The 27,546-nt window shown below is 43.8% G+C and overlaps 1 protein-coding gene across 1 annotated transcript in view; it reads left to right on the top strand.

Moving 5' to 3' along the window:
- Window positions 1-3,440: 3,440 nt before the first annotated feature.
- The window catches only part of zap70 (zeta chain of T cell receptor associated protein kinase 70), a 148,685-nt gene continuing 124,579 nt past the window's right edge, over window positions 3,441-27,546 (top strand). The window contains exon 1 of the mRNA XM_086004737.1: window positions 3,441-3,660. The gene's annotated coding sequence lies outside the window, so the exon portion shown is untranslated. The remainder of the gene's footprint in view (window positions 3,661-27,546) is intronic.

The raw sequence follows: 27,546 nt of genomic DNA, 5'->3' as shown, positions 1-27,546 counted from the left end.
ACCTGAGAGAGCAGATGGGGCTTCGGTTTAACGTCTCATCTGAAAGGCAGCACATCTAGCACTCCCTCAGTGCTGCACTGAAGTGTCGGCCTAGATTATTGTGCTCTAGTCTCTGGAGTGGGATTTGAACCCACAACTTTCTGATGCAGAGAGAAGAGTGCTATCCACTGAGCCACGGCTGACACTGAGGTTGTGTGGCAAAAGTCTGAGCTTCCACTGCAGCAAACAGACCTTGACTGGCTTCTGCTTGTGCTGCAATGGAAGCTGAGACATCGGCCATCAGACGCTGCATCATGGTTGGGTCCGCAAGTGCGCTAATGGAGTTGGTCATCACTTCCAAGCTGGAAAGGATGGGCTCCAAGCTCTGCGCAAAGCCCTGTGCCAAGTTGGTGCCGGACTCCTCCATGCTCCTTGACATTGCACGCAGGCTTTCTGGCAGGCCTGGCAATGCACGAAGCATTTCATTGTGCATACCTATCAGCCTTTTTCTGTAGCCTGCCCTATTGAAGTGCTCATCTGAGTCCTCTGCAGCAGAACTCGTGTGCAACCTCGTCCTTCGGGGAGCTGGCACCTGCGCTACCCTTGTCCCCTGCCCTGGTTGCAGGCAACTTGTGCTCGGTGTCTCACCATGTGCAGATCCCATGTCTAAGCTAGCCTCTAAAGTACAGAAAACTCTCGTTTAAACGGCACCTAAATATCCGGAATTCTCTATTAACCGGCAAAATTCTTACTCCGAAAACAACACCTCAATAACCGGAAATGTTGCCGAGTCCGAGTCTGAGTCTCCCGCAGTGGCTGAGTTAGTCAGTGGGGGTAGTTCTCCAAACTGCCACTACTCAGCTCCTTGGCGCTGTCGGACGTCCAAACACCTCAATAACAGGAGTCTACTCTTTGTTTGTTAAAAATAGCCTCGGTGGATAACCCTCTTCGTCATCCAGAATTTTTAATCAACCGGCACCATCCCAGTCCCGTCAGTGCTGGATACCAAAGAGTTTCCTGTATGTGGCATGTCAGTATCTGAGCCGGTGGCTGTGAGTGTGAAATCGAGTGACGGTGGTTCTTCATCATCACTGCCTCTTTCCCCCTGCAGTTCTTGCTCCTCCACCACTGCCTGGCCAGGGTGCAGCTCTTGGGTATCTTAAAGGAGAAAGGCACAATGGTAGGTTTATGGTGAGGTGAAGGGGGGAAAGCAAGAGGTGCATGCTTACACCATCTGCAGTTTCTAAATCAGAAGAAATTGTGGGATGAAGGGGAAGTGCGATTTGAGAAGGAGGATTAGGTATGAGGATACCATCATCTTCAATTGTTTCAGCCCCACCACTGGCCACGGGCTCAGCGATGGCCGCTCCACTGATGGTGGCCACTATCTCCTCCATTGGGGTAAGGACATGCAGCCATGCCTGTCCCCCGCTGGTTAACTCCTACTGCTGTTGGTTATGCATCAACTTGTCCTGCAAGAGAGAGGGAAGTGCATCAGTGAGTGACGTGCAATCTGTTTTGGCTGATGTGGCTGCCCTGGATGAATATGGGAGTATGTGCAAGCTGTGGTATGTGGTCGTGAGGCTTGCAGCAGCGGTAAGTGTGTGAGGGTGAGGTAAAGCTATGATTGTGAGGTATGAGTTCTGTTTGATAGGGGTTGTTGGTAGGTGAGTGATGGGGGTGTGGTGCATTGAGCAGTGTGTGAGGCTAATGGTGCAGTTGGTAGCATATGGCATTTGAAGATGAATTCACTGACCTTGACCAGTGGTGTGAGGTCATTGAACTTTTTGCAACTCTGCATCCAGGTCATCGGAGCTTGACTTCTGGCATTGACCGTCATGGCTACCTGCTCCCACTGCCTTCACAGGGTTTGTCTGGAGGGCCTCCTGGCCCCTTGTCGATAGAGGACCTGTGCAGTTTTAGTCACCTTATCTGAGGAAGGATGTTCTTGCCATGGAAGGAGTTCAACGAAGATTCACCAGGCTGATACCTGGGATGGCAGGAATGACGTATGAGGAGAGATTGGGTCGATTGGGCTTATACTCGCTGGAGTTTAGAAGAATGAGAGGGGATCTCATTGAAACTTATAAAATTCTGACAGGACTGGACAGACTAGATGCAGGAAGGATGTTCCCGATGGTCGGGGAGTCCAGAACCAGGGGTCACAGTCTAAGGATAAGGGGTAAGCCATTTAGGACAGAAATGAGGAGGAATTTCTTCACCCAGAGAGTGGTGAACCTGTGGAATTCTCTACCACAGAAGGCATTAGAGGCCAATTCATTAAATATATTCAAGAAGGAGTTGGATATATTTCTTAAGGCTAAAGGGATCAAGGGATATGGGGAGAAAGCAGGGACAGGGTACTGAATTTGGATGATCAGCCATGATCGCATTGAATGGCGGAGCAGGCTCGAGGGGCCGAAAGGCCTACTCCTGCTCCTATCTTCTATGTTTCTATGTTTCTCTCTCCTCCTGTCCACCTCCTCCACCAAGGTCTCCAGTGCAGCATCTGAGAACCTTGGTGCATGCTCTTTCCCCTGTTGCGCTATTAGTCAGTGTTCTTGCAGGTCAGACTCTGTTCCCCAGCCACTTCCAGCACCTGCTCCAGCCAGAATGCGCCTCCCCTTGAAGAGGTTCAGGCTGGCTTTAAGTAGTGCAGGTTAGCTTTAAGTGGTGCTAGCCTTGCACAAACTTGAGCCCTCTGCTGAGGCGCTTAGCCACTCAACAGTGCGTTTAGCGTTGCCTCAATGCTGCAATCATTTAAATTAGCAGGCAGCACAAATTTTGCGTGCTGCCTGCCTCAGAAGCAATGGGCATGGGTTAAACGCGCATTGCGATCCCTGCGCCCGTTTTCGGGGGCTATCGAAAATAGCCCCCCACAGAGCTTACAGCAATTCGGAGAATATAGTATTACACAGAATATATAAAAGTAGAGTTTACAGCAATAATATAGTACAAATATACAGTAATAGAAGATACAACAATATACAGAGTATATATCATTAATACAGATTATGCAGATCATTTCTGTGGTAAGAATGTTAAAACTGGAAACTTATGGTACATTTACACTACAACTATAATGTCATAGCTGTAGCTATAATGTAAATGCAGCCTGAATCCACGCTCAAGACCCAACCTGGCATTAGAGTGAAGCAGAGTGGGACTCAACAGGAGGGGCCTTCACTCCATTTCACTTCAGAGTTAGGTTTTAACATTTGCTTTACACTAATGGTGCAAGGCTGAAACCACTTTGCACTGATGCTAGACTTGCAGTGTAAATGCACTCTAGCCTGAGAAAAGTGCACATTGTCGCTAATATGCAGGCAAAATTGTGATATTTTGACATGTTAAAAAATAAACAACATGCTTGGTACACTTGGCAGTACTACAGTAGGAAGTAGGTCACAGTTCCGAGAAATTGATACTCCTTCTATCTGCCTACAAGTTCCGCCACGTAACCTCTGCGTTTTCTTATCACAACATATTTTGCTGATTATGTCTGAATAAAACGACTTTAGTCAATAACTGCTTTCCCTCATCACATCTGAGGGAATATATTTCACAGTATTTACTAGTTTTGGAAAAGTTACCATTCCATCGCTTAAGGAACAAAGTAAGCAACGTTCGGAGAAAATAATTCGACTTTATAAATGACGTAAAATCTAAACGATACAGGAGGTAAGCTTTCTTGTATGTTCATATACAGTGTGCATTTGTATATCCAGTACTTGTGATGAAAAAAAAAACACTTGTTTAAATAATTTTAAAGAATCCTTTTAGGCTGTGCTATATAATGGCAGAAAAATACTGTATGCCTGTTGTGAAAACAAGATTTACAAATATACCCAGAGCTTTAACTGATGCAGCTAAAAAAATTTTAAAGTGCGATGTGACATTATTGCATCATTCAACCATGTTAAACACAAAAATAGGACACAGCTAGGAAAAGTCGAAACATAAGATTTAGTCTCTTTTAGTGCTTTCAAGGATTATGTAATTGTAGGTAAAAATGGAACCTATCAATTGAAATTAGTTTGATTTTAAATTTATATGAAGTATAGCAAAGTGTCATGATGAAATCATAAAATTCTTTTAATGAGAACCAAATACTTAAAAAGATTTAAAACCTTTGAAAAGATTGATTTTAGCACTTTGCTCAATAAAAAGCCACGGTTTTGTGCAAAGGGATTTCCACATATCACATTATTAAATATTTTTACATATCAGATCCATTTGATCATTTTATACCGTATCTCAGAGAGTGGTTCACCTACCATCTGAGTTATTTTGTTTTGTTCTAGTTTTATTACACTGAAATTCTAAATTGCAGATCGCCATTTATGAAGCATTTTGACCAGATTTCAGAAATATTGCATAATTTTGTCATTATGTTAATATGATGAAGGATCCCTTTTATCACAGGAGAGTGAGATTTTATCAGATAAGCCAATTAAACAAACAACGCTGTAAAGTGACAAATACATACTTACAATAAATTGAACAGAAAGACAGTTAAAACATAGCAATATACTTTGTTTAAAACACAGATGTAATTTCAAGTAACCTTTTCTTGTAGTTTTCAATTTGAATAAAGGCCTCAAATGGATTTGCAAATAGCACCAGATAGCACAGCTTCAATTTTAGGCACCCTCACATTCATAGGCTGTATGTATTACATGCTGATTGGCACCTGCAGGAAATGCCTTACTGATGTATAACTAATATGAGAAAGAAAGAAACGACAATCACTGAATATTAATTTATTTACTCCTGAGTATATTGATGCTGAAAGGTATAACACTTCCGATGGTAGTTAGCTTGACACCATATGGTAAAACTCCAGTCTAGTGTGAAGCCAATTTTTAAAAGTGCCAAGATGGTCTAAGGAATTCCTGGGAGCTGGGTATTCTTTTTTAAAGTTAGTAGAAAGTAAATTTTGCTGCTTGCTCGCTCATAACATTAAAAAAGAACTACCCAAGACTGGTTGGGACGAGCACTTTGTACAAAGCGTTGTAATTGACAATATAACTTGGGGCTGCTGGCTATGCATCACTCTATCCAGATCCCAGTATCTGTAGCGCAGCAACATCTTAAGCGTATTGACCCTGAGATTTCACGGGAGTTGTCCTAATTTCCCACTTTGGTAGGAGTTCAGCTGAGCCCCTGGAGAAACAGCATAAACGGCTTTTCAACTGTTGACATCATTTTTACGGGGGATCCATTGATCTCGTGCCAAAGTTACAGTGAAAGACTGGGCGATCCCCTGTGGAAATTAAGGTCATTGCGATTAGTTCTTAGCAATGATTACGATGGCTGACTGTTATTTCTTATACCTGACTTTTTTATGTTCTTATGTAAAATTATATTGTATAAAATTCTGTACTGCACTTGATAGCACTCAGACAAGTTATAATCTGACTAAATGCTGGCAAGAGTCAACAGTTTGAAGAGATTTACTAAATTTGTCAGAAACTATTTGTAAATATGCATAATGCATGATCCTTTATGCATAAATGATGGAACATACAGTCACATGAAACTGTCTTTTGAAACTGCAAAGCAGAAAAAAATCCACATTAGAAGGAAAGAAAGAAAAGAAAGAAATGATAGAAAGAAAGGAAAGAAAGAAATAAAGGAAAGAAAGAAAAGAAACAATAGAAAAAAAGATAGAAAGAAAGGAAAGATAGAAAGGAAAGAAAGAAACAATAGAAAGAAAGAAAGATAGAAAGAAAAGAAAGAAAGAAAGAAAGAAAGAAAGAAAGAAAGAACTTGCAGTTATATAGCTCCTTTCATTGCTTCAGGATATCCCAAAATTGTTCACAGCCAATGACCTATTTTTGAAGTGCAGTCACTTTTACGTGTCGGCAAACTCGGCAGTCGATTTGCACACAGCAAAGTTCCACAAATAGCAAATGAAATAAATAACCAGTTAATCTGTTTTTATGGCATTGTTTGAGAGATAAATGTTGATCAGGACACTAGGAGAAATCTTCTTTGAATAGTGCCATGCAATCTTTTACCTCCACTTGAACGGATAGACTGGGCATGGCCTAATGTCTCATCCAAAATATAGGCACTCCCAAGAAGACAGCACTCTCTCCATAGAGCATAGAAGTGTCAGCCTGTGTTTAAGTGCTATGAAAATAAAAGTATATTTTTACTACTAACTAGACTATATTAATATAGTCATTTGTGTATAATTTCAGTTACTTTCTCTTTCTCTTATTGTATGTTGTGTGGGAACCAATTTCTGTTATTAAATCTTAATTAATCCAGAAAGGCTTACTAATCCAATGCAGTTCCACAGAGTGTCACAGAGTCAATAATATTTTAGTTAATAGAGGGAGAAGGAAAAGAGATACAGACATGAAAATTAGGACGGTTGAGAAAAATATTAGTTCTAATCTGCTAGCTTTTGGTCTGGGCCCATTTGGGTCCTCACAGCACACGCTCAGACCAAAAGACCCGAGGATCACCAGGAATTGGTCCTCGGGCCTTATTTACATATTCAGGGTGAACTGCTGGCGACTGCTGCACCTCCAGAGGCAGTTTGCTCCACGAGAAAAGTAAATTTTGGACAGCCTGCCTCGCCGGCAGCGACCCTCGGGTTAGGTCTGGGACGTGGTGGGTGGAGCAGGCAACAGGGATGCCCGATTGCCAGGACTATGGAATCAGGGGGAGCACTCCTGCTCATTGTGGCTTCACAGAAAGGGTTTTTTTTTACAAAGAAAAAATATATTTTACCTTTAGTTGGTGGCAGAAGGGGCCTCTGAAGAATTGTGAGCAGCGCAGGCCAGACACCGGCCCCACTAATCAGGAACACATTTTACACAGGGGTCCTCCAACATGCTTTAGGCCTCTAATTAACATATTCAAGGGCCTACTTCTTCCCGGGGTGTCTAAAAAATGGGTTCAAGGCCGGCGCACACGTTTGCTCCCATTTTACGCCTGAAGAACGGGTGCAACACATAGCAATTTTTACCCCGCTATCTTTCTACTTGCCACCTAATTAGACACTAGATAGATGGTGATATAATAGCAAGACAGAATAGAGATACCATAATATCCCTGCAGAAGAAAACAAACGTCAACTTCTGATGACATCATCAGAAAGCTTCGAAGGTTAAATTGTAGTAGGCTCAAAACTACTGCACAACAGAGGTGTTGGAGGAGGATGGAGTGATCAACCGTGTCAAAGGCTGCAGACAGGTTGAGAAGGATGAGGAGGGATAGTTTACCTTTGTCCCAGTAATAAACAAGGAGAGAAAGGCAGTCAGACAGATAATGAAAATAGAAAGGAGAAACCGAGTTAGTAGACAAACAAGAATTACACAGACAAAAATGGTAAGAGGAAGGCCACAAGTATCTGAGAAGGTCAGCGTGACTGGAAAACAGGAAGAGGAAAAGACAAAGGTTAGGAGGCATACAACCGAAATGTACTGAAGCAGAGTGAAAATGTCTTTTATTAAACAGCCATAACTGGCATTTGATCCAAGCCTGCTACTGAAGATTACCATTGAATAAGGTAAAAAACAGAATAAAATCTATATGTATTGAAACCATATCAGGATTAGATAGCAGAAAGAGCTGCTGAAATAATACTATTCCAAAAAGATGAGGAGTCTGAATTTGCTGGAGGAAGACAAGGTAACATAAATAACATTAACTTGTATTTATGTTTTAGCTTTGCTTTAAAAAATAAAGATCCGAGCATTGTTCATCCTTGCAAATGGGATCCAAGCTGCATGTCATTTTCTAATGCTTGACCTGGGAACATGCTACAATATTTGATTTGGACGTTATTGTATGTTCACAAGGAGCAGAAGCCAATACTTCAGAGTAATTTAAATGGAAAAACTGCTTTTTGAGTGATTTCTGCCTTTCAGAACGTTTTGGTGAGAATATTTTATCCACCTGTTGTTCCTTTTGAATTAGATATAACATTTAACAGAAAATCTCTAGCAGAGGTGCCTGCGCAGGTAGAAGTAGAAGAGAGCTGGCTGCTGTTGTATTTGTCAGAACAATGTTGGTGCTTGTTGGAGATTCCTGTATGGTTTTGTTTATCTTTCAAGTATACATTACGTGGGTCTCTCTTGCTCATCCTTCTACAAACCTGTTAAAAAATTGTCTTTGTAAAAGAAAATGTGAACGAATTTCTTTTGCACTTTCAGTAATTATGCATTGATAGAAGCTTAGGGCCAGGTGATTTGGAAGGACGGAAGAATGTATCAAAGGGAAGAATGTATCCAAATATTTATGTGCTGCTGATATTGTGATATTTCACATTTCCTAAGTTGACTCAAATGTTAACCTTCAAGACTACTTTATAGCTCTTGCCATTCGAATCATTAGGAGAATGATTTCACAATGTGGCAGCAGTTTCTTGACTGTGCTAATTACGCTTCATACTTTTGGCATAAATGTGCCCAAGTATATGCACAATCTACAGGAAACTATTTTTCAGTCAGGCCTCAGCACACTGCTTAATTACTTTTAAATCTTAAAGTGAAGTACATGGCAATGCAACTTTTTCTCAGTTCCACAGAAAAGTCAAAATATAGGATTAGGGCACTGAATATTGTAAACACTGCAGGCATAGCAACAACAACAACAACTTGTATTTATATAGCACCTTTAACATAGTAAAACGTCCCAAGGCACTTCACAGGAGTGTTATAAGACAAAAAATTGACACTGAGCCACATAAGAAATTAGGGCAGATGACCAAAAGCTTGGTCAAAAAGGTAGGTTTTAAGGAGTGCCTTAAAGGAGGAAAGCGAGGTAGAGAGGTTTAAGGAGGAAGTTCCAGAGCTTGGGGCCTAAGCAGCTGATGGTTGAGCGATTATAATCAGGGATGCCCAAGAGGGCAGAATTTGAGGAGTGCAGATATCTCGAGGGGTTGTGGGGTTGAAGGAGATTACAGAGATAGAGAGGGACAAGGCCATGGAGGGATGTGAAAACAAGGGTGAGAATTTTGAAATCAATGCCTTGCTTAACCGGGAGTCAATGTAGGTCAACGAGCATAGGGGTGATGGGTGAACAGGACTTGGTGTGAGTTACGACACAGGCAGCCAAGTTTTGGATGACCTCAAGTTTACACAGGGTAGAATATGGGAGGCCAGCCAGTTGGTAAGTTCAATTAAATAGAGGTGTGATATTCATCATCTAGAATCGGGGCAGAGGGTATTTAAAAATAATAATAATAATAAATTTAATTAATTACACAGAATGGGAGACTGCTAGAGGAACTCCGGCTGCGTGTTGATGAGCTTGAGACCAAGCTTCAGACACTGCGACACATCAGGGAGGGGGAGTGTTACCTGGACTTTGTGTTTCAGGAGGTAGTCACACCAATTAGATTAATTGATTCAGATGTAGTCCGTGGTCAGGGACAGGATTGGTGTGACTAGAAGTGAGGCAGGTAAGGGGATCCAGGAGGTAGTGTTGGAGGAGCCGCAGCCCTTGCTCTTGTCCAACAGGTTTGAGGCTCTTACTCCCTGTGAGGATGGGAATGGGGACTGCGGGGAGGATGAGCAACCTGGCCACAGCACCGTGGAGCGGGGTGCCATTCAAGTGGGGGGAGTTAAAAGAAATGTTGTAGTGGTAGGGGATAGTATCATTAGGGGGATAGGTAGGGTTCTTTGCAGCCGAGAGCGAGAGTCCCGAAGGCTGTGTTGCCTGCCCGGTGCCAGGGTTAAGGACATCTCCTCTGGGCTGGAGAGAAACTTGGAGTGGGAGGGGGCGGATCCAGTTGTTGTGGTCCATGTTGGTACCAACGACATAGATAGGACAAGGAAAGAGGTTCTGCTGAGGGAGTTTGAGCAGCTAGGGGCCAAATTAAAAAGCAGAACCACAAGGGTAATAATCTCTGGATTACTACCTGAGCCACGTGCAAATTTGGCTAGGGTAATTAAAATTAGAGAGTTAAATGCGTGGCTCAAAGACTGGTGTGGGAGAAATGGGTTTTGCTTCCTGGGACACTGGCATCAGTACTGGGACAGGAGAGAGCTGTTCCGTTGGGACGGACTTCACTTGGCCAGTGCTGGGACTAGAATCCTGGTGAATTGAATAACTAGGGCTGTAGAGAGGGCTTTAAACTAATTAGTGGGGGGGGAGGTTTTAAGAGAGCGAAAAATAAAAATGACAGCGGAGAAGGCAATTGAGCAAGGTAGCAGAGGGGGAATTAAAAACCAGAGCATGTCAGGAAGGGACAGAATGTATATGATGATAAAGGTAAAGTAGTAAAAGGGGTAAAAGCAGGAATAAATTGTCAGAAAACATATTTGAAAGTTCTTTATCTGAATGCACGCAGCATTCGTAACAAAATAGACGAGTTGACGGTACAAATAACTACACATGGTTATGATCTGGTGGCCATTACGGAAACATGGCTGCAAGATGATCATGACTGGGAACTAATCATACAAGGGTATTTGACAATTAGGAAGGACAGACAGGAAGGAAAGGGAGGTGGAGTTGCTATGTTAATCAAGGATGGAATCACTGCAATAGTCAGAAATTATATTGGGTCAAAGGATCAGGATAGTGAAACAGTTTGGGTGGAGATAAGGAATAATAAGGGGAAAAAGTCACTAGTGGGTGTAGTCTATAGGCCTCCTAGCAGTTGCAACTCTGTTGGTCGGAGTATAAATCAGGAAATGGTTGGGGCTTGTAATAAGGGAACAGCTATAATCATGGGGGATTTTAACTTTCATATTGACTGGACTAATCAAATTGGGCACGGCAGCCTTGAGGAAGAGCTCATAGAGTGTATTAGGGACGGGTTCTTTGAGCAGTATGTAACTGAACCAACCAGAGGGCAGGCAATCTTAGATCTGGTCCTGTGTAATGAGACAGGATTAATAAAAAATGTCCTAGTAAAGGATCCCCTTGGAATGAGTGACCATAATATGGTTGACTTCCAAATTCAGTTTGAGGGTGAGAGAGTTGGATCTCAAACCAGCGTACTGAGCTTAAATAAAGGAGACTATGAAGGTATGAGAGTAGAATTGACTAAAGTGGACTGGGAAAACAGATTAAAGTGTAAGACGGTACAAGAGCAGTGGTCTACATTCAAGGAGATATTTCACATCTTTCAAGATAAATATATTCCACTGAGGAAAAAGGGAAGTAAAAGAAAAGACAGCCATCCGTGGCTTAGTAAAGTAATAAAGGATAGTATCCGACTGAAAACAAGGGCATATAAAGTAGCCAAATCTAGTGGGAGGATAGAAGATTGGGAAACATTTAAAAGCCAGCAAAGAATAACTAAAAGATTAATTAAGAAAGGGAAGATAGATTATGAAAGTAAACTAGCAAAAAATATAAAAACAGATAGCAAGAGTTTCTACAGCTATATAAAAAGAAAAAGGGTGGCTAAAGTGAACGTTGGTCTCTTAGAGGATGAGACCGGAAAACTAGTGGTGGGGAACATGGAGATGGCAAAGACGCTGAACAAATATTTTGTATCAGTCTTTACAGTAGAGGACACTAAAAATATCCCAACACTGGACAAACGGGGGGCAATGGGGGCGGGGGGGGCGGGGGTGCGGAGGAGCTAAACATGATTAAAATCACTAAGGAGGTGGTACTCGGTAAAATAATGGGACTTAAGGCGGATAAATCCCCCAGACCTGATGGCCTACATCCTAGGGTCTTGAGAGAAGTAACGGTAGGGATTGTGGATGCATTGGTGATTATTTTCCAAAACTCCCTGGACTCAGGAAAGGTCCCGGCAGATTGGAAAACTGCTAATGTAACACCCTTATTTAAGAAGGGAAGTAGACAAAAAGCTGGATACTATAGACCAGTTAGCTTAACATCTGTGGTTGGTAAAATGTTGGAGTCCATTATTAAGGAACAGTAACAGAGCATTTGGATAAACATAATTTAATAGGACAGAGTCAGCATGGTTTTATGAAGGGGAAGTCATGTTTGACAAATTTGCTCAAATTCTTTGAGGACGTAACATACAGGGTGGATAAAGGGGAACCAGTGGATGTAGTGTATTTGGACTTCCAAAAGGCATTTGACAAGGTGCCACACAAAAGATTACTGATCAAGATAAAAAAAATCACGGGATTGGGGGTAATATACTGACATGGGTGGAAGATTGGCTATCTAACAGAAAACAGAGAGTTGGGATAAATGGTTCGTTCTCGGGCTGGCAATCAGTAACTAGTGGTGTTCCGCAGGGGTCAGTGCTGGGACCCCAACTTTTTACAATCTATATTAATGATTTGGAGGAAGGGACCGAGTGCAACATATCCAAGTTTGCTGACGATACAAAGATGGGAGGGAAAACAGTGAGTGAGGAGGACATAAAAAACCTGCAAAAGGACATAGACAGGCTAAGTGAGTGGGCAGAGATTTGGCAGATGGAATATAATATTGGAAAGTGTGAGGTTATGCACTTTGCCAGAAAAAATCAAAGTGCAAGTTATTATCTAAATGGAGAGAAACTGCAAAGTGCTACAGTACAAAGGGATCTGGGGGTCCTGGTGCATGAAACACAAAAAGTTAGTATGCAGGTGCAGCAGGTGATCAGAAAGGCCAATGGAATCTTGGCTTTTATTGCAAGGGGGATGGAGTATAAAAGCAGGGAAGTCTTGCTTCTGTTATACAGGGTACTGGTGAGGCCACGCCTGGAATACTGCGTACAGTTTTGGTTTCCATATTTAATAAAAGATATACTTGCTCTCGAGGCAGTTCAGAGAAGGTTCACTCGGTTGATTCCGGAGATGAGGGGGTTGACTTATGAGGAAAGGTTGAGTAGGTTGGGCCTCCCAATATTTAACTGGAGAAAATTTCTGCTCATCCAGTACTCGATGTAATTTAGAGACCGTGGAGGGGTAGTGAGAAGTGGTAGTGAGGTAGAGCTGGGTGTCGTCAGTGTACATGTGGAAACTGACGCTGTATTTTTGGATGATGTCGCCAAGGGGCAGCATATAGATGAGAAATAGGAGGGGGCAAGGATAGATCCTTGGGGGACCCCAGAGGTAATGATGCAGGAGTAGGAAGAGAAGCCATTGCAGGTGATTTTCTGGCTACGATTAGATAGATAAGAATGGAACCAGGCGAGTCCCACCCAGCTGGACGATGGTGGAGAGGTGTTGGAGGAGGATGGAGTGGTCAACCGTGTCAAAGGATGCAAACAGATCGAGAAGGATGAGGAGGGATAGTTTACCTTTGTCACAGTCACAAAGGATATCCTTTGTGACTTTGATGAGAACCGTTTCGGTACTGTGGTAGGGGCGCAAACCAGATTGGAGGGATTCAAACGTGGAGTTGCGGGAATGATGGGCACGGATTTGGGAAGCGACAACACATTCAAGGACTTTGGAGAGGAAAGGGAGGTTGGAGATGGGGCGGTAGTTTGCAAGGACGGAGGGGTCAAGAGTTGCATTTTTGAGAGGGGTGATGACAGCAGATTTTAAGGAGAGGGGGACAGTACCTGAGGAGAGCAAACCATTAACAATGTCAGCTAACATGGGAGCCAGAAAAGGAAGTTGGGTGGTTAGCACTTTAGTGGGAATAGGGTCGAGGGAGCAGGAAGTGGGTCTCATGGACAGGATGAGTGTGGAGAGGTCAAGAGGGGAGATCTGAGAGAAAATGGAGAAAGATGTGAGTTCAAGGCTGGGGCAGGGGTGAACCTTAGAGGAAGTTTGGCCCGGTGGGCTAGGGAAAGGAAGGGAAGTGGCAGCTGAATGGATGGTCTCAATCTTAGAGACAAAGAAGCCCATGAGCTCCTTGCACTTGTTGTTGGAGATGAGTGTGGAGGAGACAGGGGAGAGGGGTTAGCAGTAGAAAATAGTAGCCGGGGGTTATCTTTGCATTCCAAAATGATCCTGGAATAGTGAGCAGTTTTGGCAGACAAGAGCAGGACCCAATAATTCTTTATGTGGTCCAGCCAGATCTGGCGGTGAATAGCTAAACCAGTTGTCCACTGTGGTAAACCACTGTTTGTATTCCTGTTTGTCCTGTTTGTATTCCACTGTGTACATGCCTGGACATGCCTCGGCTGACTCCTCCCACAGGTCCTAGTATAAAGGTGACTGCTCCCCAGCCCTTAGTATCATGGACCGGTCGACCACGCGAGGCAGACCTCCATTCTGTTGTTAATAAAAGCCTTTAGTTACTCTTCTAACTCTCAGTCTTTTATGAGTAATTGATAGCGCATCATCCACCATATCCATTCAAGTCTGCATCCCTTGGACTTGAGGGAGCGAAGATGTAGGCCGTACCAGAGGGAATGGCCAGGGTGAGAGAGAGTAATGTTTTTAATAGGGAATAGGGCATCAAAGGTGGTAATGAAGCTGTGGTTGAGCAGATTGGTAGCAGCAGAAATGCCGTGGTGAATGGAGGGCCAAAGGCTGGACAGTTGGGATTTTGTAAGTGCAGTTGTAAGAGAGTTGGGAGAGAGTTTTTCTCAGGGGTGGACACAGAAGGAAGTAGGATTGGGTGAGGTAAGGGGGATGTGGGTGGAGAGCGATATGAGGAAATCGTGAGAGATAGTCTTATTTTCGATTGACACAGTGGGAGTAGCGAGGCCACGAGAGTTGGCAAGGTCAAGGGGGTGGCCGTGAACATGGGTTGTGGAGATCACATGGAGGGAGAGATTAAGGGAGGATAGGAGGGTTATGAGAGCATGATGAATTGAGATGGAGGTTGAAATCACCGAGGACGAAAAGTCGTTCGGTAAAGAGGCTGAGGGAGGAACGCAGTGAGGATATCTCGGTGATAACATTTTTATGGTACTTGGCTGGGCGGTAGAGATAGAGAATTTTAAATGAAAGGTGAGTGAGTGGAATAAGGTGAGGTGCTCAAAGCAGGAGAAAGTGCCGGAGGAGTAGGGGGACAGGCCAAGTGATTTGGTGATGAGAGCCACACCGCCACCACGGCAGTCTGGTCAGGGCAAATGGTGGATGGTATCGCCGGCAGGGAGGCTTCATTTAAGGGTAAGGTGTCATCACCCCTCAGTCAAGTTTCTGTCAGAGCCATGATGTCGATGCAATCATCCACGATAAGCTCATGGATGGCAAGGGCCTTGTTCACAAATGAACGGGCATTCGGCAGGGCGATGCGGAGAGGGTTGGTGATGGCTGATCCACTGCCCACATCCACAGGGTCAGCGCTGAGAGGGGTGAGTTGGATGGGGAGGAGATTTACAAGATTAGCCCCCCGCAGGTGCGCTGGATGGGAAGGTCAGTCAGAGAGTAGGATGGGACAGTTGGGGTTGCTACTCGTGAGGAGACAGCAACTAGTGCCTCGATGGGCCCTTCAGAGGATGCCAAGAGAGGCACAGAGGGAAGCTGTAGGCTTATCTAAGAGGGAGTCAAACCCAGGATGGCGGCAGCAGAGTAGGAAGGTTGAAGAGTAACGAAGGGTTGGGGTAGGGATTTGGGAGGGCAGAGTATCCAAGAGAGGAGAGATGAAGGGCGGCATGACGACAGGAGAGACCAATCAGGGAGGGATAGAGAGAAAAGAAAAAGGGGGGATAAAAAGGTGGAAATAGAAGTGAATAGCTCGGGTCCAGAGCGGCAGCCAAAATGTGCACGTGAAAGGACACAGGGAAAAACTCATATTACATAGGCCTGGTTATGTAGCAATTATAGGGATGCATATTTCCTGGTAGGGAATAGGTTGGTGACAATAGTAGGGTGTCCAGAGTTAAAGTCGGAGGTCCCGTGGAGGGAAAGAATTGACACAGGTAGGATGGAGTCAGCGCGGAGCATCGACGAACTGTTGTCCAAGCTCGGAGAAAGGAGCAGCAGACGAATGAAGTCCAGAAGCAACTACAGAAAGCACTGACACATAGCTGCTGTGCTTATTTTGAAAAGAAATATTTCAAAATGTATGCAGGGCTATTCATCTCATAACAGACTATGTTATTTGCATATGTTACAAGTTACCATTGTTAATGATCAGACCCTCGCCTGTGAGTCAGAAGGTTTTGGATTCAAGTTCCACTTCAGAGACTTGAGCACATAGATCTAGGCTGACACTCCAGTGCAGTACTGAGGGAGTGCTGCACTGTCGGAGGTGCCGCCTTTTGGATGAGACGTTAAACCGAGGTCCCGTCTGCTCTCTCAGGTGGACGTAAAAGATCTCATGGCACTATTTTGAAGAAGAGCAGGGGAGTTATCCCCGGTGTCCTGGTCAATATTTATCCCTCAATCAACATCACTAAAACAGATGATCTGGCCATTATCACATTGCTGTTTGTGGGAGCTTGCTGTGCGCAAACTGGCTGCCACGTTTCCTACATTACAACAGTGACTACACTTCAAAAAGTACTTCATTGGCTGCAAAGCGCTTTGGGACGTCCGGTGGTCGTGAAAGGCGCTATATAAATGCAAGTCTTTCTTTCTTTTTAAATGCCTGAGAAATATCGGGAGCTACGGTTGTTAATTACCATTAATTTTATAGATCAAACAAGCATACCAGTAACTATAATTGTGATTTAGATAGCTTCACCGTCTGAAATTTCAACTTGTTTCACTGTTACTTTTACAAAATACTTACAACTTCATCTTTTTTTGTTTGAAATGTCTAAATGCTTAATCACCGTGTAGTCATAGAAACATAGAAACATAGAAGATAGGAGCAGGAGTAGGCCATTCGGCCCCTCGAGCCTGCTCCGCCATTCAATGCGATCATGGCTGATCATCCAAGTTCAGTACCCGGTACCTGCTTTCTCCCCATACCCCTTGATCCCTTTAGCCTTAAGAAATATATCCAACTCCTTCTTGAATATATTTAATGAATTGGCCTCTACTGCCTTCTGTGGTAGAGAATTCCACAGGTTCACCACTCTCTGGGTGAAGAAATTCCTCCTCATTTCTGTCCTAAAAGGCCTACCCCTTATCCTTAGACTGTGACCCCTGGTTTTGGATTCCCCGACCATCGGGAACATCCTCCCTGCATCCAGTCTGTCCAGCCCTGCCAGAATTTTATAAGTTTCAATGAGATCCCCTCTCATTCTTCTAAACTCCAGCGAGTACAAGCCCAATCGACCCAATCTCTCCTCATACGTCATTCCTGCCATCCCAGGTATCAGCCTGGTGAATCTTCGCTGAACTCCTTCCATGGCAAGAATATCCTTCCTCAGATAAGGCGACCAAAACTGCGCACAATACTCAAGATGTGGTCTCACCAAGGCCCTGTACAACTGTAGCAAGACATCCTTGTTCCTATACTCAAACCCTCTCGCTATGAAGGCCAACATACCATTTGCCTTCTTAACCGCCTGCTGCACCTCCATGCTTACCTTCAGCGACTGGTGCACAAGGACACCCAGGTCTCGTTGCACTTCCCCTTCTCCCAATCTATTGCCATTCAGATAATAATCTGCCTTCCTGTTTTTGACACCAAAGTGGATAACCGCACATTTATCCATGTTATATTGCATCTGCCATGCTTCTGCCCAATCACCCAACCTGTCCAAATCATCCTGTAGTTTCTTGACATCCTCCTCACAGCACACACGTCAACCCAGATTTGTGTCATCTGCAAATTTGGAGATACTACATCTAGTTCCCTTGTCTAGATCATTAATATATATTGTGAATAGCTGGGGTCCAAGGACTGATCCCTGTGGCACCCCACTAGTCACTGCCTGCCGCTCAGAAAAAGACATGTTTATTCCAACTCCTTGCTTTCTATCTGCCAACCAGTTCTCTATCCAAGTCAATGGCCCAGAACTTGGTGTCGGGGGCTTGCCGCGCGTGCAAGCCCCCGATGTGCACTTACCCGGTGCGCCGACATCTGAAACCTGGCCCGCAGTGGATTTCCTGTCAGTGGCCCGGTTCTGATGTCGGCGCGCTGTGCTAACCTGACCCAGCGGCGTAGTTAGTGAGATGTGCCGGCTGGGATCAGGTGAGCACTGTTCAGCCAATCAGGGGAGGGGAAACTTCATTCATAAGTTTGAGAGTAAGAACTGTCAAACTCATGAAAAGTACTGCACCCCAAAACACTACTTAAACTTTAAATAAAATTTTAAAAAACATCCCAATCATTAAATTAAGTAAAAATAAGTTAAAAAAAATAATTTAAACAATAATTTTTTTTTGTTGAAAAAAATAAATTTTTAATAAAAAGGGTCTAAAACTAAACTTACCTTATTGTAGATTCTTTAAAATAATAAACCTGTGGAATTTTTTTTTCTAAATTGCACTAAAACACCACTTACCTGTAAAAATGAATACTTACGTGTGCTTTTTACAAGCGTAAAGACCGGAGGCCTTTACACATGCGCAAATCCCCCAAAACAGAGGAAATCCAAGACGCACGCGCTGCCCCCTACAGCGCACGCGCTAGCCTCTTCACCTCTTGGGTTAGAGGAGAGGAAATGCCGGTTTTCAGCGCATGCGCTGTGCATGCTGAAAACCGGCATTTCCTCTGGCCAGACGCGTGAGTACCCCTTCCATACTCACGCGTTTGGGGAGGAATTACTGCCCCAATACCTTGCCCCTAATCCCACGTTCCTTAACTTTACACGCTAATCTCTTATGTGGGACCTTATCGAAAGCCTTCTGAAAGTCCAAATACACCACATCCACTGGTTCTCCCTTATCTATTTTACTAGTTACATCCTCAAAAAATTCCAGTAGATTAGTCAAGCACGATTTACCTTTTGTAAATCCATGTTGACTTTGTCCGATCCTGTTACTGTTTTCCAAGTGATCTGCTATTACATCTTTTATAATGGACTCTAGCATTTTCCCCACTACCGACGTCAGGCTTACCGGTCTGTAATTCCCCATTTTCTCTCTACCACTTTTTTTGAACAGTGGGGTAACATTAGCTACCCTCCAATCCATGGGTACTGTTCCAGATTCCATCGAATGTTCATGGTAAACAAAATTTACCCCTCACATGAAGTGAAAGAAATTGTGAAATACTTGCATTTTATTCCCTCAAGAATATAACATTCAAATGCATTCAAAAGGCTATTTTTCAAATGTTAACAACTTTCATTTCCATACATGTATTTCATAGTTTTCTTATTTTAAATATGGAGTAAGTAGCATATCTGATTGATTGGATATCTTAATTCACATTGTTGTGCTTTATAGTTTTACAGGCCAAATTCTATTTCTTAACAATTCATGTTATGTTAAAGTTTTAGCCTTAAACAGGTGCCGTGCTCTTGATTATCACTTTTACAGTTGTGGAAAAGCATTTTCCATTCAGCAACATCCTACTTGTGACCACAAAATATCGTAAGTAGGTATCTGCAAACCATAGTCGCAAGAGTTTGTGACATTTGCCTCCGATTATGCAATTTAATATTATTTATTCAGCATGTTAATGCCAGGCCTTTTCTTGGTATTTAGATTACCAGTTTAACCCAGTAAATACCACATTTCTTTATGGTTCATTTTTGCAGAAAGGCTCTTCCTGCTGCCCGTATTCCTCACAGAAGGCTGTGGAGGCCAAGTCACTGACTATATTTAAGAAGGAGATAGATAGATTTCTAGACACAAAAGGCATCAAGGGATATGGGGAGAGAGCGAGAATATTGTATTGAGTTAGAGGATCAGCCATGATCATATTGAATGGCGGAGCAGGCTCGAAGGGCCGACTGGCCTACTCCTGCTCCTATTTTTCTATGTTTCTATCTCCCAGTATTACTCTGAGTCAGCAAGTGGGGCATGCACAAAATAAGCCTGATGGTGCCTTTCGTGCTGATTTTTTCTGCGCAGTGGCACAGTCACAGCACCATTCTTTAGTAAAAAACTGAACTTTCAATAGGAAACGTTCACTCAACGCTATTAGGAACGGTTACTATTGCGTGGGCACTCGAAGTATGAATGTTACATTTGGGGGAATTAAGATAATCGAAAAAATAAATGTCACGTAAGGTTTCCTTAAAGACATCCTATTTGCAATTAATTTACATAATTCCACTCACCAGACTGTGGAGATTCTGGTTGCTGCTGATTGTTCCAATTGTATTACATGAATTAGTATCAACCTTAGAAGCAATCAAAGAGCACAATCCACATTAAATCTAGTTGTTAATGTAAAGGATATAACTGTGTATCCATAATATTTTCACTGGAATTACATTCTGTATAATTAAGTATTAAGCACATATGTGAACGGCTAGGGTATTCTAGATTTTTCTTATCGTTAGTGGAATTGAACTATAATTACTGCAGACTACTCTGGTCCATCATCTTTGATGTTTGAAAACACAAGCTGTTATTGTATCTTCAGTATCCATCAGCTGTACAGTGACATTTAAAATTACCCAGCTGTGCGATGTTGCCAAGGCTGGATTGCATCATTGTTCACTCTCTCCACCTTGCTGTCAAATGACCAAAAAAAGACTACTGTTAAGAAACAAAAATGAACAGCAAAACTGTTACAAGTTATCACGTGTAACAGAACTGAAGAAACGTTGATATTAGCTTCACCAATTGCATCACTATCATTTATAGTTTCTCCTGGGGTTAATTTTTTTTTTCATTCAAGGGATGTGGACATCGCCAGCAAGGCCAGCATTTATTGTCCATCCCTAATGGCCCTCAAGAAAGTGGTGGTGAGCTGCCTTCTTAAATACAACGGCGTGGCTTGCATAGGCCATTGGGTCTGGAGTCAGACCAGGTGAGGATGGCAAATTTCATTCCCTAAAGGACATTAGTGAACCAGACAGGTTTTTACAACAATCTGGTAGTTTCATGGTCACCATTACTGATACTGACTTTTTATTCCAGATTTATTTAATTGAATTTAAATTCCTCATGGTGAGATTTGAACTCATGTTCCTGGATTACTAGTCCAGTAACATAACCACTAGGCTACCGTTCCCCATATTTATTAATGCTTCTAATAAAGGCAAGAAGAAAAAGGGAAAGAAGAATGACTAAAACTTATAGCAGAAGTTTACCATAACCAGTAAATATTGGAGCAACTTTTAAACCAGAAACAAAATATGTGACAATGCCTATGAGGTATACTGCCTGATAAGAATCAATGAGAATCTGTAATCCACTGCTCCCTAACATGTATCTTCTCTATTTCTCTCTATTTCTCAGTGGTTATTTATATGTATATGCAGCTACTCATTTTGGAAACATTGGCTTCCAATTAGTATTAGGTTCCTGACATTGGATGATAATCAAAATCTTATACTGTCATAGCTCCAGATATATAAGGCCCCAATTTTCCTGGATTGCACTTACACCGAAATTTATACTGGTTTTATTGGTGGTAATAGCTTCTGTCTCGTCCATGGTGCCTCACTCTCAGAGCCTCTTGCCTCTGTTGCTCAACTTCCTCTTCCATTATTATGCAGAACAGGAGTATGCCCATTGGTAAGGCCATTCATAGAAACATAGAAAAATAGGAGCAGGAGTAGGCCATTCAGCCCTTCGAGCCTGCTCCGCCATTCAATATGATCATGGCTGATCCTCTATCTCAATACCATATTCCCCCTCTCTCCCCATACCCCTTGATGCCTTTTGTGTCTAGAAGATTCCAACCGTTTAGTCGATCTGAATGCATGGGGAGGGAGGGGCAGGGATCTGAAAAAATTTGGGTGCATTGAGACAGGCAGCACTTTGATTAAGCATAGTGGTGTAAGAAAAATTCAAAAGGAAATCACTATCAAGTTACACCGATATCAGGTGACCTTGGGCCATCCTGTGCCTCTATTTTTGGGCCTAAATCTCCGCCGGTGCCTTATTTGTGTAAGTCTAGGAAACTCGCATAAGCTAGTGTTTTAAATGGGACGGAGAAATGTAAACGAGCGGCAGATAGCTTTGGCGGTCCTATCTCAGAACGATCGAGGAAATTTGCACGTAGCAATGTTTTTGTGTAAAACCGCCGTCAATCAGTTATATGCAACTTTCCTTGGAAGAAATAACACAGCGCCGCTCTTACATTACAGTTACGCCAAAACTTTCCAGGAATTTCATCATCACAGTTCTATATTGTAGCGTATGTTGTCATTACTGTGTGATTATCAAACAAAATGCCAAGTAGTAACTGTGGACATCTAGGTGTTTTTGTTGTCTTCCAGTCTGAAGTGGATAGAGATAATTAGGCAATGAGTTTTCTTACTCCTGACACTGGGGCTGGGGATTTAGAAACATAGAAAATAGAATCATAGAAACATAGGAGCAGGAGTCGGCCATTCGGCCCTTCGAGCCTGCTCCACCATTCAATATGATCATGGCTGATCCTCTATCTCAAGACCATATTCCTGTTCTCTCCCCATACCCCTTGATGTCTTTTGTGTCTAGAAATCTATCTATCTCCTTCTTAAATATATTCAGTGATTTGGCCTCCACAGCCTTCTGTGGTAGAGAATTCCACAGGTTCACCACCCTCTGAGTGAAGAAATTTCTCCTCATCTCAGTCCTAAATGTCCTATCCCATATCCTGAGACTGTGACCCCTCGTTCTAGACCCCCCAGCCAGGGGAAACATCCTCCCTGCATCCAGTCTGTCTAGCCCTGTCAGAATTTTATACGTTTCAATGAGATCCCCTCTCATTCTTTTAAACTCTAGTGAACACAGGCCTAGTCGACCCAATCTCTCCTCATGCGACAGTCCTGCCATCCCAGGAATCAGTCTGGTGAACCATCGCTGCACTCGCTCTATGGCAAGTATATCCTTTCTTAGGTATATACATTTCCTCAGGGCTTCTCCCGTTCTGCTGCTGTAACTTTGGTGGAAATCCTGTTTATGTGCGTGAACATGGTTTCCGTTGAACTTCTACTGAAGTTACAGCGGTGGAGCAGCAGAAGTTCAGAGAACATTTGCAGCCAAGTGTAAATGATAGCCGCATTTCTTCACACAGCTAGCTGGCTGTTGGAACATGGAATTCTCTGCCGCAGGAAGTGACTGAAGCAGAGGCCATTACATCTTTTAAGGGAAACTGGATAAACATTTGAAGCAGAATAAAATAAAGGGCTAAGGGAAGAAAACAAGGCACTGGGATTAGTTTTGGATTGCTCCAGCAAAGAGCGGCACAGACACAGTAGGTAAGGTGGCCTCCTTCTGCTCTATAAATTTCTAGGCTTCTATAATGCGAAATTATGACATGTTATATTTATAATATGGGTAAGAAGTTCATGCTTTTCTTCTTGTCAGCATTCTTAAGCATGTGACTCCTTCAGGCTGTTTCTGTCCACCATTTAGTATTTTTATTGGCCACACCAAATTCAAATGAAAGTTCATATGAAAAGGGCCATTGTCATTTTGACACTAAATATTAAAGCCTGGATTCAAGATTTTGAACTTTTCTGTACTGAGTTTTAATTGGAGACTTTGCAAAATAAAGTATGCTGTTGAGTTGAAGATTGCTTTTGTGAACTTCGATTTTTTTTTACTAATCTACCACATGGGAGTCTCTGGAATTTTTGAGCAAATAGTTTGCAGATGTTTTGCAAAACACTGATATTCGGAGATAAATTGTAGAGATACAAATTTTAGCTCAGCAAAAACTTTGTGAATAGTGGGCATACAGAATTCTCACAGCTAAGAATCAGGGGAGTAGTCTATTTAAATCATTGTCATCAGAAATTTCTTGCAGTAAAACTGAAAATTCCAGATTGCAAGAGTGCACAAAAAATTCAGACGAGGGAAGCCATTTGGTCTAATTTAGCTTGTCCATTTGGGAACAAAGAACTTACAATCTCCCACCACATCATCAACTATATCTGGCATAAGTCTAAGGTTTTCTCCTCAACTACACTATCTAAGAATAAGATTAAACTGGTGAATGGATAATTTAGAACTGATTTCAGGAAGAACATCCACACATCAAAATGATCAACACTTACAAACATTGCTCGCTGAATACATGCAGAAGTCTTTCCTGATATCAGTTCCAAATTGTCCTTTCTCTAGCTTTCGTCTATTCCTTCTTATTCTCTTGTCTGGAAACAACCACCCACTTTGCAGTATCCCATTGGGATCTTTTCAACAATGTTACTATGGAAGAGTTTAAAGACAGCACCTGGTCGATGAAATGCATACGAGACATGAAATTATTGAAAAGACTATTGTGAACTCAGTGTTTGGCACATGGTTGCATTCCATTTTACTGGGTCCTACCGCCTCTCTACCTTTCTTTCAATCTTTAGAAAACTTCTCAAAACCCATCTCTTCAGCCAAGCATTCAGTCACCCCTCTTAACCACATCCCTTCCTGGCTTGATGGCTGTTTCCTTGAGCCTCTTTGTGAAGCACCTTGGGATATTTTTTACATTAAAGGTTTCATATAAATGCAAGTTGTTATTTTTAGCAACTAAACTCTGTTGACATACTTAGTCCCCTCCTTGCCCTTTCCAGAAATAGAATGATAGCACTTTAATTATTTGAAGATTGCAATGGAATCTTATAACAAGCAAAAAGCATTAAAAGAGATTGAGGAATATAGTGAGAAGGTGGTTAGATGGTATTGATCCCTGAATCAGGGCCACACTTGCTGGGCTGTGTTTCCTATTTCTACATTCTCATGAAGTATTATTAAACTAAAATAAAAACAGAAAATGCTGGAAATGCTCAGCAGGTCAGGCAGCATCTGTGGAGAGAGAAACAGAGTTAACGTTTCAGGTCGATGACCCTTCGTCAGAATCTGATGGAAGGTCATCAACCTGAAATGTTGGGGGGAATTTTAACCCCAAAAAACAGGCGGTTTGGGTCGGGTGGGAGGTTAGTTAGAAATCTGAATCCCGACCCCACCCCGCCCACTTCCGGTTTTAACAGAGGCGGGACGGGGGCGGGCGGCTAATCCGCTCCCAGCAGGCGGTTTGCCACTTAAAATATTATAATGAGGCTGCGTGCCTCATTTTGAAGCACCATTTTAAATTTAACTCTGGGCGGCCAGGTTTCTAGCAAACCTGCCTCGCTAACCCGCCGCGATCAGAAACCCCGCCCGAGCCTTCGAATCTCCTCTCACCCTCCCCCATAAGGCCTCCGATCTCCCCCGCCCCTGGCCATCGATCTCCCCTTGGCCTCCGACCTCACCCCAAGGCTTCCGATCCCCCTTCCAGCCTACCGACCCCGCAGCCTCCGACCCCCCCACCCCCGCCACCGGCCTTCCGATCTCTGACCCCCGACCCCCGAGCCCCCCATCTGGCCCTCTGATCTCTGACCCCCGGCCCCCAAGTCCCCCTCCGGCCTTCCGATCTCTGATTCTCGGCCCCTGACCCCTCCCCTGACCGCCGGTCTCTCCCTCCCTCCTCTCTGCTCCCTGGCTGTGGCTTAGTGCCACAAGCCTACCCACCCGTCAGCCAGCCAGCCTCACAATTTGGCTGGCTGCGGGTGGGAAACAGAGAGAAAAAAAATGTTAATCAGGCCCTGACTTTAATTTTGGCAGGGCCTGAGGGATACCCATTCTCCCAGGTTTCCCGACTGCAATCCAGCCCCCTCACTCCCTCCCCGCCTCCGAGTTAAAATCCTGCCTGTTAACTCTGTTTCTCTCTCCACAGATGCTGCCTGACCTGTTGTGTATTTCCAACATTTTCTGTTTATATTTCCGATTTCCAGCGTCCACAGTATTTTGGTTCTGTATTATTATACTAAACTTGATTAGTGTTTGAAAATACAGTTTTGCAAAAGTCAGAGCTAAACTCAGAAAAGAAAAAAGAATTATTATACTTGAAAAAGATTTGTCTTTTCTCTTAGCAGAAGGAACCATAGAACAGAAGTAGGCCATTCATCCCATCATGTCCTGCTGGCTCTTTGCTAGAGCAATCCAAAATTACTCCCACTGCCCTGGTCTTTTCCTATAGCCCTGTAACTTCTAATGCTTCAAATACTTATCTTTCCTGAAAATTTGCAATTCAAACCCCGATCTTTCTGCTCCTCCACACACTTTAGTGTCTTTCCGTTGAGTGTATACTCCCATTCCTTGGGGCTGAATTTGACTTGTTAAAATTGGCGCTAACAGTGGGGTAATGGGCTCAAAATAGGGTTAGCTGACTTACTACCCCATTAGCACTAATGCTTTGGCAACCACCATTTTTAAAATGACTTCTCCATGGTCGAATGGAGTGCCCACCTGTTTCAGCTGGTAGGCCTCTTTATTATGCAAATTGGATTCCTGTGACATAATTAGAACCCCAATTGCAATTTTAAGGGACAAATGAGTGGAGCGGGCACTGCACATTCTCTGCCCGTGTCTTGGCATTGAACGACTCTAAAGAGGCCGCTGCTTGCCACTCCAAAAATGGCCCTAAAACTTCTTGTAAGTTATATTTTTGTGGAGCCAGAGGAGCAAGATATCCTGCACCTACACTGTGGAATTCATCCATTAATCTAGCTGCCTTGTTATATATTTCCCCACATTCCAAAGCCTCCTTAAAACCTATGGGGGAAAAATTGAGTCACGTCCCCTTTAGGGCGCTAACTTTGCCGGGGCGCTACAAAAAATTAGTGCCCCCGCGGCCGAAATTCATCAGTCGCACCCCAAGAGGGAAGTGAGGTGCTACTGGAAGCGCCCCGCCTCCCTCTTGGGGCGCTGCAAGCGAATATCGCGGCGCTATGTGCCACAACGCCACGCTCTGCGGCACGTCATGCCGCAGTACTGCAGGCCTTCCTCCCCTTCTTAAAGGGGAGGGGCCTTGCACAGCGCGACCCGGGGCCCAGTTGGGCCACCAGGGATCGGAGTGCCGGCAAAAGAGCCCGGCACTCAAGAGAAGTGCTGGGCTCACGGAGCGCAGCTGGCACTGCGCGGGGCGGGGGGGTGGGGGCTGGTCAGGAGGCGGGTACGAGAGAGGGGGAAAGTGCTGGCAGGCAACCAGCAACAAAAATGGCCGCCTGGAACCTTCCCTTTAATTAGTGCTGCCCCAGCTGCAGGTAGGCCCCCCTGACCCTGTCGAACATAGCGTCCGGCGGTAAGTCGGGGGGTGCTACCGAGGATCGTGGTCGGGGCGCGAGCGGGGTGCAGCGCATGGCGATGATGCCATTGCCGGCGGCGCAGCACCGTGGGGCGCTAATGGTTACAGCCGCCGCTAACTTCCCGCTGAATTTCGCGGGAGGTGTTGGCGGCACCGCACCCGGGTGCCAGTTGCTTTGTGCCCCATTAGCGCCCTCTTAGGACGCTAACGGGAGGCGCAAAGCAACTGAAATTTTAGGCCTATCTCTTTAATGGTAGCCTTGGCCGGTTTCCCAACACTTGACCCATACTTTTTCTCAGGTTTAAGCCCCACCCCCACCCCCACCCCCACCCCCACCCATTGCCGGAATGAGTGGGAAGTGGGCTGGCAGGATTAAAATGAGACCTGGCCATTAAAATCGGTCAGCTCTCATTCTTCTGCGAGTGGCTGGAAAATTAACTTGCCAGTGCAGTTTCCTGCCAGGCCAGAGCTATGCTCCAAACCAATTAATATCGGACTATAGAACAACCCAAAATCAACTAATTCCCTTTTGCCAAAGTTATCAAAGTCCAAGTCAGACACAGGCATCACAATTATACTAGATTTAATACACATCTACGTTAACCCATTCTGATAAGGTAAAGCATTGATAATGCAGCAGGTGTATAGTTAATCCTGAGTCGATCTCCTGTGGTGTTGCTCACAGTAAGTCAGAAGATTTGCTGT

Source organism: Somniosus microcephalus, chromosome 13 (genome assembly GCF_052327205.1).
Source record: "Somniosus microcephalus isolate GS21.2 chromosome 13, FLI_Smic_1.0, whole genome shotgun sequence".
Classification (NCBI taxonomy): Eukaryota; Metazoa; Chordata; class Chondrichthyes; order Squaliformes; family Somniosidae; genus Somniosus; species Somniosus microcephalus.
This window is presented reverse-complemented; position numbering and strand designations above follow the sequence as displayed.